The sequence below is a fragment of the Bubalus bubalis genome, chromosome 12 (genome assembly GCF_019923935.1).
Source record: "Bubalus bubalis isolate 160015118507 breed Murrah chromosome 12, NDDB_SH_1, whole genome shotgun sequence".
Classification (NCBI taxonomy): Eukaryota; Metazoa; Chordata; class Mammalia; order Artiodactyla; family Bovidae; genus Bubalus; species Bubalus bubalis.
This window is the reverse complement of record NC_059168.1, coordinates 24,228,341-24,240,978: the sequence shown is the minus strand read 5'-3', so window position 1 is coordinate 24,240,978 and position 12,638 is coordinate 24,228,341. Positions and strand designations below refer to the sequence as shown.

Here is a 12,638-nt window from a genome sequence, read left to right as displayed (position 1 = left end):
CCTTCTTGGGCACCTTCCTGTCCCCTGGTCCTTTCCTGGTTAATCGCTTTCTTCCTCTCAGTGTCAGAGATTAGCTCGAGAGGAGGCAGGAGGAGGTGGAGGGCCTAGAAAATCTTTCCTCCAGGAGGCTCAAGAGTTGTGAATGCAATCTCTGTGATGAGAAAGACAGAAATCTCTGGCCGGTTCTTTTGGACCTGGAAGGGCAGAGGACAGCTCTGAATCCTCAATCACCAGCCTGTGATCCCACTGTTGTAGGGGTATCCAGCCCTGACTCCTAGGGTCCCCTAAGAGTGGGAGATTTGGGGTCCAGTCTAACTTGGCAAGCATGGGAAGGGCAGAGTGAGAGAAGCCTCCATTCTCCTGAGGACCTTGGGTTTGGTAGAGTCTGGTCTGGTCCTGTTTAGCTGCTCTGCCCTGCCCCGGCCCTTGGCTGCTGGGTGTGGGGGAAGGCTCTGAGCAGATGCCCTCCCCAGCCCTCACACCAGATGTCTTTGGTCTAATTAACTGTTCTGGGAAAACCAACCTGGGTTTGTAAACAGAGCTACTGGCTAAAGTCAACAGGGAGCAGCAGCAAACAGCAGACATCCCCTCATGCTCCGCCACAGTCCAATCCCGCTCCCCACGGAAGGGAGGGGCCTTGCGGATCCTGAGGCCTCCTGGCCCGCATCTGAGTCAGGGAAGACCTCTCTTCCTCTGTGACACTGGTATGGACATTTCTTTACCCCAGTGGCTCAGACAGTAAAGAATCCGCCTACAACGCAGGAGACTGGGGTTTGAACCCTGGGTCGGGAAGATCCCCTGGAGAAGGGAATGGCAACCCACTCCAGTATTCTTGCCTGGAGAATCCCCATGGACAGAAGAGCCTGGCGGGCTACAGTCCATGGGGTCCCAAAGAGTCGGACAGGACTGAGCCACTAACACATTACTAGTCTTAGGGGCTCCTCTGCTGGGGAGGACTGGGGATTCTGGGAAGACAGAGTTGCCATCCCAGTGCTCTGCCTCCCTTCCAGAGAACTCTTGGGATCTATTAGTCCAACCTCCTGATCCATGGGGAAGCTATTATAGGGGGAATGTTCCTTAAAGAGCTTTCTTTGGGGCCTGCTGTGCTCTAGAATCTTGGAGAAACCTCCTAGGTAGGGCTTGGCATTGTTGAATCTCTAACTCAGAGTTGGTGAATATAACATGAACATTGTTAAGTTCGTTACACATCATGTAGGTATTATAATAACATGGTCTGAAATTAGATAATTATTCCTGTGATATCTTTGCCAAGCTTCAGTGTTTCTGTTATGGTTTGAAAGTTCAGTGCACACAGGGCCTGAGAAAAGGCCTGAATATACATACATACAATGCACACGCGTGAGCCCATGGACAGTGACCTCACACAGGAACAAAGGCATTTCAGCTCTCGTTCTCACACTCACTCGGTCTCCCTCGCTGGCTCTCAGACATACAGACATATACAATCTTTGATGGAAATAGGTTTTTGGCCTCTGAAAAAAAGAGGTTTAACGTTTTAAACAGATTAGTGTTTCTGAATTGGCAGTTTCTTGACTTCTTAACCAAATTGTGCTTGTTTGCTTTCTTTTTTTCTTTGCCACCCAAGGAGTAGAATCATCATTTCAAAGAACTGAAAAAGACCTAAAACTCTTGTTCAGGATCCAGATTTACTATCTGCCCTGCTCCGAAGACCTGGCAAGGCCAGTAGCCTGGGCCTCTCCGACCAGAGTCCTCAGGCCCACAGGCAGCTCAGAGCACTGGGTCCCTCCTCCAGCTCTTACTCAGGGCCACAGTGGTGGTGCTGTGTCTGCCTGTTCAAGAGCTCAGTGCTTCAAACACACCATGTTTTCCAGCCGCTCCCTCTACTTATCACACCCTCACCCCATCCAAAGACTAGCTTGGATAGCAATCCTTAGGGAGGAGGCAGATGGTCCAAACTCCAAAATACTAAATTTCTTTGGAAATGTCTTCAAAATACATGTCTTTCTGCATGCTTTGTCAGATTTTCTTAGGCTGCCAGGATAGGAATATCATCTTCTCCTCAGTCCTCTTTATTGTCTGCCTTCTCCCTCCAGGCCAGGTCTCAAATACGTCTTTTGGAATGTCACTCTGCAGCTCAGAAACCTGGAGGAGAAACTGAACTGGACCTTCAGGCCTTTGGGAGCTGGCTCCAGCCCTGCACCTGGCCCAGTTCCCCTCTTTGCATTTCCCCGCACAGAACCAGACCCCCTTGACCTGTTGCCTGCACTGGCTCCTGACTTGGGGCCGTCATTTGTGTTTTCCCCTGTGGCCCTCCCAGTTCCTTTTCCTGAAATGCTCACTTGTAGCCTTACCCACTGGCTTCCCCAGTGGCTCAGCGGTAAAGAATCTGCTTGCAATGCAAGAGACTCAGGAGACACGGGTTCGATCCCTGGGTCAGGAAGATCCCAGGGGGCAGGAGGGCATGGCAACTCACTCCAGTATTCTTGCGTGGAGAATCCCACGGATGGAAGAGCCTGGAGGGCTACAGTCCTTAGGGTCACAAAGATTCGGACACGACTGAAGCGACTGTAACACTCAGTCCTCAGCCTTTCCACATCTTTGCTAGCTGCTAGCTGGTTCATCAAGGTCTCCCAGAAAATAGTGAGTCACAGACACTGCTACCTCACTTGAGATACCTGGGTCCCTGGGACCTTGAAGGCCTATTCTTAGAGTTCTGTGAATTTATTTTCTTTAAAAGGAAATGTACAAAACACATTTCTCAGGTCTTGGAAACCTTGATGTAGACCAAAGAGTTTGGGGCTACAAGAAACCAAGAAGCCTGGGTTCAAATTTCATTAAATGAGTTACTTCGGGTGAATTAGTTAATCTCTCTGTGTGTTAATTTTCTCATGAAGAAAATGGAAGACAATACCAGTACCTACCATGTAAAGTTGTCAAGTGATGAAATGCAGAGACATTTGAAGTGCCTGGCACAGGCTAAGCCCTCAATATGAGTAATCTATAGCTAGTATTGGAGAAGGCAATGGCACCCCACTCCAGTACTCTTGCCTGGAAAATCCCATGGACAGAAGAGCCTGGTGGGCTGCGGTCCATGGGGTCGCTATGAGTCAGGCACGACTGAGCGACTTCACTTTCACTTTTCACTTTCATGCATTGGAGAAGGAAATGGCAACCCACTCCAGTGTTCTTGCCTGGAGAATCCCAGGGATGGGGGAGCCTGGCGGGCTGCCGTCTATGGGGTCGCACAGTGTCGGACACGACTGAAGCGACTTAGCAGCAGCATAGCTAGTATTAATGATAATATTGAACAAATAAACATCTGGGACAACATGTTAGACAACTAACCATAACTCTGCCTAGAGGGAGAAATGACTTTAGCTACTTTCCATCCTGGTTTCCACTGGCGAAATCTCTCAGCCTCCTGGGGCTCTCTCTGTGTCTGGAATTTTCACTTTTTCCCAAATCAGCAAACCAGCGGTCGATCAGAAGAGGCCTTGTTGCCCCCACTACCACCCTGCGGTGAGCTGCAGAGGGAGAAACACGAATCAAGGCCTGATTCTTGGTGCCACAGTGACCAAGCACAGGGAAAGCCTGGGTCTGTCCTCCCTGGGGCAGGAGCTGGGGGAGGGGACGGCCCAGAAATTGAGGAGGGGGGACGAAAGGGGTGGAGTCAGGCAGCCTGCGCCCCTACCCCCACTTCCCTCAGGTAGGAAGTGAAGCTGACGTTTCCAAAATATAAAAAACAGATGATGAGGGTCAGGTTTCCTACACACTGGAGAGCGGGAACCCCAAGGCAGAGTCCCCAAGAAATGATGTGAGACAGAGATGAGGGGCAGAGAGAGAAAGAGATTGGAGAGAAGAGAAGATAGATAAGGATGCAGAAAGACAGAAACAAAGACAAAACCCCTCCTGAATCCTGAGGATAGTCAGACAAAGACAGAGACAAGAGACAGAAAGCCATGGTTCAGGAGAGATGTTTCCACCCGTTTCTGGAAAAGAGCTTAGTTCCTCTCTGTGGGTCTCAAGATGGGAACGTGAGCCCTTTTGGCTCCATGACCCTGTTGGAGGATGAGGCCCTCCAGAACTCCAGAAACGAAAAGGCCCTCTGGGTTCAGAGCTCTCCTTCCCCAGGCCGGTCTCTGTCTGGACCTCCAGCTCTGTGGTTCCTGAGCCAGCCTCTCCTTCCTCCCTCCTCCCTCCTGCTTAGCCTCACCTATCAGCCCAGAGAGGTGCTCTATGACAGCTTCTCTCTGTTTTTCCTGGATGTCTGGACCATGTGTTCTCTTCCTTCACTGGTTCCATTGATTGGAGGATCTGGGGCTCGGTGGAGCTGAGGACAGACAAGATTGAGAGGCACCTGTTTAGAGCCTTAGCCTTGGAGCCAGGACGGAAGCAAGATTGTGTCTTATGTAGAGAATGGACTTATGGACACAGTGAGGGGAAGAGAGGGTGGGATGAATTGCGAGAGTAGCACTGATGTATATATATGACTCTGTAAAATAGACAGCTAGTGGGAAGCTGCTATAGGGAGCTGCTATAGGGAAGCTGCACCGGGAGCTCAGCCTAATGCTCTGTGACAACATAGAGGGGCGGGATGGGGCTGGGAGGGAGGCTCAAGCGGAAAGGGATGTATGTATGCTTATTTTCACATTGTTGTACAGCAGAAACCAACACAACGTGGTAAAGTAATCATCCTCCAATTAAAAAATTATTGTGTGACACAGAAAATTATGGGAATTTCAAATAGCAATGCTGCTGCTGCTGCTAAGTCGCTTCAATCGTGTCCAACTCTGTGCAACCCCATAGATGGCAACCCACCAGGCTCCCCCATCCCTGGGATTCTCCAGGCAAGAACACTGGAGTGGGTTGCCATTTCCTTCTCCAATGCATGAAAGTGAAAAGTGAAAGTGAAGTCGCTCAGTCGTGTCCGACTCCTAGCGACCTCATGGACTGCAGCCTACCAGGCTCTTCTGTCCATGGGATTTTCCAGGCAAGAGTACTGGAGTGGGGTACCATCACCTTCTCCGTCAAATAGCAATGTATATAAATAAATAAAATTTTATTGATATACAGTAAAGAAAAAAAAAAAAGTATTGTGTCGTAGACTTATTGGGGGAGGGAGAACAGTGAGGGCTCAACCCTAGGGTCTCTGTTCCCTGGGCAGATACAGAGGCAGGGAGAGGAATGAAGAGCTGGCCACTGGATCAATGGGTCATGGGTGGACTCTGGTGGGAGGGGTGATGGAGGGGAGGCCTTTGTCTTTGTCCAGAGGCCTTTGCAGGGGAGAGGGATGGGAACGGGAGCATAGGGGCCAGGTGATCCAGTCTAACAAATAACACCTTCTCTGACCAAGCCGAGTGCACCCTGAGCCAATGGGGCAGCTCTTCTCCCAGGCCATGTTAGATAGAAAGAGCCAGTTCTTTTCAAGCAGCCTCAGGGCGGTGGTTTGGAGAGTAGAGAAAAAAAGGAGAAAGAGGGGCTGTTGAGTTTGTGCATCTGGTTCTGGACCTCCAGAAGACTGACAACTCTCTTTGTCTTTCCCAGCTGCCCCCAGAGGCTGGCCTGGACCCAGGCCTAGGAAGAAAACTGTTCCTTACAGTTAAAAAGGCCTCTGCCCTGAGGATCTTACCATGTAATTGCAAAGATTCACATCAGGCCATCAGGGACGCAGGGGGCTGTGGAGGGTTTGGGCAGGGAAGAGCTGGCCCCCTGCCGGAGCCCTGATGGAGAGTTATCATGTTCTGAATGCCTGTTGTGTGCCAGGAACCATCTAACTTCTTAACACATACTGTGAGGTCTGTGTTACCACCCCCGTTTTATAGATGGGGGAATCAAGGCTCATGAAGTGAAGGAATCTGTCCAATGTCACACAAATCGCAAATGGCAGAGTGGACCACTGTGAAATCAGGAAGCAGCAACTGGAACCCTGCTTCAGATCTTCTCTCTGTTCTTTGCTGGTTGGGGAAGAAAAAAAAAAAAGAAATCCTGTCAAAGGGAGCAGCAGACAGGCAAGCAAATGCCACCAGTGGGAACCAAGATGGAAACGCATTAAGGTGATTTCTGCCTGCAAGCAACAATGTTTGGTCATAAAGATTTATTATTTTATTGTTCTTATTAATTATAATGATAGAGTATGCTCATTAAATGCCTTTCATCATCATTTAATCCACTTAATACCTCTTGGAGATAAATACTATTATTATCTCCAATTTTCAAGATGAGAAAATTGATGTATAGAGCAGTTAGGTAACTTGTGGCAGAGCGAGGATTTGGACACAGAAGCCTCTGACAGCAGAGCTGTTCACTCCCATCTTCCGTCCTGTGTCCGTTGTTTAGTTTATGGCCTGGGCTGGGCTTATTTCAGCTTTAAAAATCCCAAGGTCAGCCTTTCCAAGCTCAGTGCTGCAGATTGCTTCAAAGATGGTCATCTGATGATGTTTGAGGCTTTAAAGGACAGAAGTAGAGGGCAGAGAGGAGAGAAGGAGGGGGATCCTCTACCCACCCATAGGAAAAACCACAGACTCGGGGACCAAGAAGAAACCCCTATGAAGTGCTTTTCAGAGACCCCAGCAGACTCTGTAAATCAGGGGTCCCCACCCTCCAGGATCTAATGACTAATGATCTGAAGTGGAACTGATGTAATAATAGTAGAAATAAAGGGCACAATGAATGTAATGCGCTTGAATCATCCCGAAAGCATCACCCTACTCCACCCCAGTCCCTGGAAAAATTGTCTTCCATGAAACTTGTCCCTGGTGCCAAAGGGATTGGGGATCGCTGCTGTAAACCACCCTCTCCTCTTTCCTTCTGGGGGTTTATAAAGGGTTAACAAGACTCTTGGAGTCTGCACGGAATTAAAATAATTAGTTGAAAAATTCCAAAAAGCACAAAAAGGAAGTAAAAATTACACAAAATCCCTCCATTAAAAGAGATTATATATCATAAGATGTGAAAGCCACCTTGCCCGCCCCTCCAACCCCACCTGCAGCAGTAACCCTTCTGAAAGATGCTATGTGCAGACTCCCTAAGATGCCCTATGAATTCATCATCTCCTTCCTCCCACAGACTTCCCTTGATGGCTGTCTCATTTCTGCACCAGCAGGCTCCAAGACATCTCAGTCTCTTCCATGCTTCCAAACTCAAACTTAATCCTGTGCTTAAAAAAAAATCTCTTAGATTTGCCCCTTTATTTCTTCACTGACATCCTCCCCAGACCAGGCTCTTCCTCATACATCTGGTCTGTTGTCTGGGTCCCCTCGATGCTCTCCTCCCACCTCAAAGCATGTACAGGCACCAGATATCCCTGCCAAGAACACTGCTTCCAGCCCATCATTTTCCTGCTCTAAAATCGTTGATGATTCCCCAGCATTTGAAGGATAATTCAGCTTGGCATTTAGAGTCAGTCACAACCGACATCTTCTAGTCTTGTTTCCACAAGTACTTCCTGACGCTGTGCTTTCAGCCTGGCTGGTTGCTTCACTCATCTTAGAGCTTTCTCTGCTTTTCCTGCATGATGAGATCCTTTCCCCACCTATCTAAAGCTTGCCCATCCTTCAAGGCTTATTTCAAGATTTTCTTTTTCCAGAAAGCTTTCCCTCACTCCTTTAGTTCACATCTACTGCTCATTTCCCCCATGCCTGACCACAAGGGGCTGTGCATCATGGTTCAGAGAGCCCTGCTTGGAAGAGACCTTGGGGATGATCATCAAATAGTAGTTCTCAGCCTGGACCCCTCGGATCTTCAGGAGTCTGTAAACATATTGCGGAGGGGGAAACTATTGTCAATGTCTCATGATAAGTTTGTCCAGTCAAGGGCAACATAGACTTTCTTTGCTTGTGCCTAGAATTATATTATGCCTTGAGTCTCTTGTGCTGATGAGTGATACTGGTTGTTTATTAAGAAAAGTGGGAGCAAAATTAGGTTATGTAAATAGACCCTGATCACACCATCGTGGTTATCTGGGTCATGAAGACCTTTTCTATATAGTTCTTCTGTGTATTCTTGCCACCTCTTAATATCTTCTGCTTCAGTTAGGTCCATACCATTCCTGTCCTTTATTGTGCCCATCTTTGTATGAAATGTTCTCTTGGTATCTCTGATTTTCTTGAAGAGACTTAAAAAATAATCTGGGGTTTGTGAGGATGAATAAAAGGGATCCTTGATGGTGAAAAATTGGTTACTGATCCTGCCTATCTCCTGACCAAGGTAGGTCTCCCCGCTGATACTGGAATAGCCTAGGCACCCCCTCATGATGGACAAGCTCACTTTCTTATAGGGAGCCAAGACATTATTTGATCGTAGTAAATCTAAACCATCTCCCTCAGGACAACCCTTCAAATTTTGAAGATAACTTAAAACCTTCATTGGCTGCCAGCTTTTTATAGGCCAAAGACAAACTTTCTTTTGTGTTTTCGGAGGCCCCACATGCTATAGCCTTGCCCACCTGTCCCACTTCCCCCTTCACTGCCCTGCCTCCCTGTCTCTGCTGAGATCCATTTACCCTCCCCTGCTCCTCTCCCCTTGGAGAAGGCAATGGCACCCCACTCCAGTACTTTTGCCTGGAAAAATCCCATGGACGGAGGAGCCTGGAAGGCTGCAGTCCATGGGGTCGCTAGAGTCGGACACGACTGAGCGACTTCCCTTTCACTTTTCACTTTCATGCATTGGAGAAGGAAATGGCAACCCACTCCAGTGTTCTTGCCTGGAGAATCCCAGGGACGGGGGAGCCTGGTGGGCTGCCGTCTATGGGGTCGCACAGAGTCGGACACGACTGAAGCGACTTAGCAGCAGCAGCTCGTCTCCCCTATTTACTGTGCCTTCTGATTGAAATGCTTTTATCTCCCCTGTTTGCCTGGTTACTCTACTCATCCATAGAGCTCAGCTCTGAAAACACCTCCTCAAAAAAGCTTTCCCTGACCATCCCAGTACGGATTCTTGTATCCCTGTACCTATTCATTGCAACCCTCATCACAGCTGTAATTTTTCTCATTTGTGTCATTCGATTGAAACCAATCTACGCTGAACTATATACACTGTGAAAGCAGGACCTTGTTTGATTTCTTTTTCTGGTACGTGCCCATCACCTAGTACAGTGCCTCGGGCCATAGGCAATTAGTTAAATATTGATTGATATTGTTATTATTTATTTCACAAGGCTGTTAGAAACAGTAAATGTATGCAAAGTATTTTATAAGCTCCAAAGCAGGGCCTATCCCAGATCATGCTCCTCTGATTCCCTTGTTGTTTGATAGTGCTTCCCTTTGCACCTGCTGTTCCCTCTGCCTGGAAGGGTCTTCTATCAGACCCTCCCGTGGCTGCTTCTGTGTATATTCAAATCTTAGCTCAAATGTCATTCCATTGGAAAGATCTCCCCTGACCCCTCTCTACCACGTTATACTGTTCTGTTGGCAGAACATTTGTCATTGAAAATTATCTTGATATGTCTATCGTATTTTCCCTTTTTCTGTTGTCAGTCTCTCCCCTCTTTAGACTGTAAGCACCGTGAGATCAGGGTCTGTGTTTTGTGCACTGCTGTTTGCTCGAATTGCCTAGTAGTGGTAGCATCTTGCAGGTACCCAGGACTAAATAATTGTGGGTAGATTGAATTTGACATTCCAGTGAGCTTCTGCCAACTCAAGCTGAGCCCTTCTCCTCCTATGGTTTGGACATCATACCTCTTGTAATGTGCTTGTCCTCTGATGTTTTATTTTCAGGGATATCAGCCTCATGCCAGAAGCTAAATAACGAATGTCTCATCAGCGGAAAGAAATTCTCTCCTGTCTTAACCAAACTCAGCCTCTTTATCAGAAGCCTGGCTTCCTGCTTCCAACAACTGGGACCTGAACTACTTCCCAGGAATTTACCTGCCTTGTGTCTCTCCCTCAAGGCTCTACATTGTGACTTTTAAGGTGACAATCAGCTAATCCAATAACAGAATCTTGCTAATGTGCTAACAGGAGAGGGTGGAAAAAAAAAAAGGCTCCCAGCTCCCTCCCTTCTGACTCAGGTAACATCTGTGCATTTAACAGGGCCCTTCTGGAGACAATTAAATAAATGCTTTATTGAAACAATAAAATTAATAGGGGTCTCATGGAACTCAATGAAAGGTTTTTAAAAATTAGCTTCATTGTTTTTTAAGCTTCAAATTAAACTTTGCTAGGCAAGGGGGTGGGGCAGGGCCAAATTTTCATTAAAGCCGGTCTGTGCCCACGGGGCCACCCATTTGGGAGGGAGGGAGTCAAGATCCCAAGCCTGGGCATTCCCTATGGAAGGACCGCTGCTACTGTTTTGAGGGCCTGGCTCCAAAGGGTTCCCCACTGTAAGAGGCGAGGTTATTCTAAAACACCATTCTGGTTCCAGTCCTAGGACTCTGTGACCTCATTGATTGACCAGCCCTATGCTTCATGAGATTTGAGTGCCCTAGGTCAGGTGTCCCATCAAAGGAAATGTCATGATGACATTTGTCATGCCGAAAGAATGGAACAATGAAACTGGAGACACTCATTCTGGCAGGAAGTGGGTGGGACATTTGTCTGGTTCTGCATTTGTCTGGATCCAGGCCCATCCACCTCACCATGTTGCTTCACAACCCTTGCCCCAGCTGTGTAACCCGTGGTCTCCTGTTTCTCCCTAAGGACCATTTTCAGCCCCCAGAAAAGCCTGGGAACTCAGAGTCTGTCAAAGCAGAACCTGAGGCCAGAGATTTTGGGAAATCAGTGGGAAGTGCTGGTGGGGCTGGGAAGCAGGTGTGATATGGGACCAGGGGACTTTTAGATGAGGGATTTGCCTAGCTTGGAGGACGCTGGGATCCTTTACAGCATGATTCTTGTGGAAGATGAGGTTCTTTGTCCAGACCGATGGAGCTGGCATAAGACTGTCTTCAGGACTCCTCATTATTCCTATCAAGGTAGCACATTGATTCAAACCATCTGTGGGCTTGTGAGGTCTGATTAGACTTGGCATTTCCCACCCTGGGCTCCCGACTTACGCCCTATGTGAGTGTGAGGAGCAGGCTGGAGGTGTGGTTGAAGTCTGGGGTGGACCCTCTCCCTGAGCCTCAGCTTCCTTGCCCCCAATGATGCAGGCACATTTGGCTCCAGCTCCCCGACTCCCTGGGCTGCCATTAGGCATTGGGAGGGGTTCTGAGCTGAAAGGCAGAAGGCTTCTGCTCCCAGCCCTGCCTTTAACTAGTTGTATAACTTAGAGCAAGTTATTCAGTCTTTCTGGGACTCAGTTTTTTCACCTGCAAGGTGGGATAATGATACCTGCTGCGGTTGTTTTGAGGATCAAATGGGGCACAGGTGTGAATGGCTTTGAAGTGCATGAAAAAAAGATGGTATAAGTGATGTTGGTTTCATTAATGGCATTCCCTGTCTCAGGACACAAGGCTTTCCTGTCTTGGAATTGCCATCCTCTGAGTACTGAGTTCAGGGCATCTTTGGCGTCTGGGAGAATAAAACTTTGAGGGCCTTGTTTATTAACTCATCTGGTCCCTCACTTCACCTAAGGCTTCTACCCTGTTCCTTCCTCCAGCACCCCCTAGTCTCCCAGACTGGAGGTCTTGGAGATACCTTTGACTTTTCATACCCTTTTATCCCCTTGTATCTATTACATCAGCACATCTTCTTTCTTTGAAATCCATCCCTGACTCACCTTTTCTTTCGTGGTCCCATTGCCATTACCGTAGTCTAAGCCATCATTGCCTGGGTTTCCTTAGGAGCTCCTCAATGGGTTTTGCCTCCATGCTTTCCTGCACAGGGCTACCAGCTTCATCTCCTCATGGGCCACTGTTTTTTAGGTGACTCCCCTGCTGAAGAAAACTCAGTGACTCCCCAGTTATCTCATCAAGGCCTTGCCCTCTGTGTGCTCTCAAAGGCTTCCACTCCTCTGCTCCATTGGCTGTATGCAGCTTGATTACCCGTAGTTCCTCTGCACATACCCTTCCCCATGATCGGGTCTATTTGCTTATAGTCCTCCAAAGATGAGGTAGCCTTCCTACTTCTGTGCCTTTGCACAGACCATTTACCTTGCCTGGAGTGGGAATACCCTCTCCTAGCCACACCCAATCTTCATTATTCAGTTGAAGTCTCTAGTTCTGTCCCCAACCCCCACCCCAAATTTTTCTAAGGAGGTTGTCTTATGGGACCATCTCCTTGCTCTCTATCCTAAACTCTTCTTGCTTATATTGGCAGTACTGACTTCATGTCAACCATCTTTCATTTCTTGTCCCTTTGCTCGTTGAGGGCTGGAACCCTGTCCTCTATCTTTACTATAACATCTAATCAAAGTCTGGATGCCCTGTGAAATCTTGGTTGTTGGATGAACGAAGAGATCTGGTTTGGTGAGTAGAGACGGTATGGAGAATTTCTATTTTAAATAGAGATTTCCAGTCCCCTTCACTCCTCCCCCACCCCACTCAAGCTTTTCAGAATCCACCCCCTCCTATGTCTTCATCCATCAGTAATAAAGCAGGAACAATAGGGGGTTTCTTTCTAATTAAAGGGAGCAGTTAGTGTTTCCACTTCAAAGCCCTGAGAGAGAAGACTTTTGTTCATGGGCCTGGGAGCTCCGGAGCCTGGGTTGGGTGGGGAAGTGGATCTCCCCAGGCCCAGCCAAGCATTAAGCTCCTGAACCTGAGATCCCCCCATTTGCAGGCA

The 12,638-nt window shown here is 48.0% G+C and overlaps 2 long non-coding RNA genes across 2 annotated transcripts; both read right to left on the bottom strand.

Moving 5' to 3' along the window:
• Positions 1-3,440: 3,440 nt before the first annotated feature.
• LOC123328447 lies at positions 3,441-12,110 on the bottom strand. Its single transcript, XR_006543270.2, has 3 exons — positions 11,635-12,110; positions 4,196-4,312; positions 3,441-3,506 (listed from the first exon to the last, which is right to left on the bottom strand). It is a non-coding gene; the product is annotated as an uncharacterized LOC123328447 (long non-coding RNA).
• On the bottom strand, positions 10,685-11,272 carry LOC123328446. Its single transcript, XR_006543269.2, has 2 exons — positions 10,970-11,272; positions 10,685-10,880 (listed from the first exon to the last, which is right to left on the bottom strand). It is a non-coding gene; the product is annotated as an uncharacterized LOC123328446 (long non-coding RNA).
• Positions 12,111-12,638: the final 528 nt, after the last annotated feature.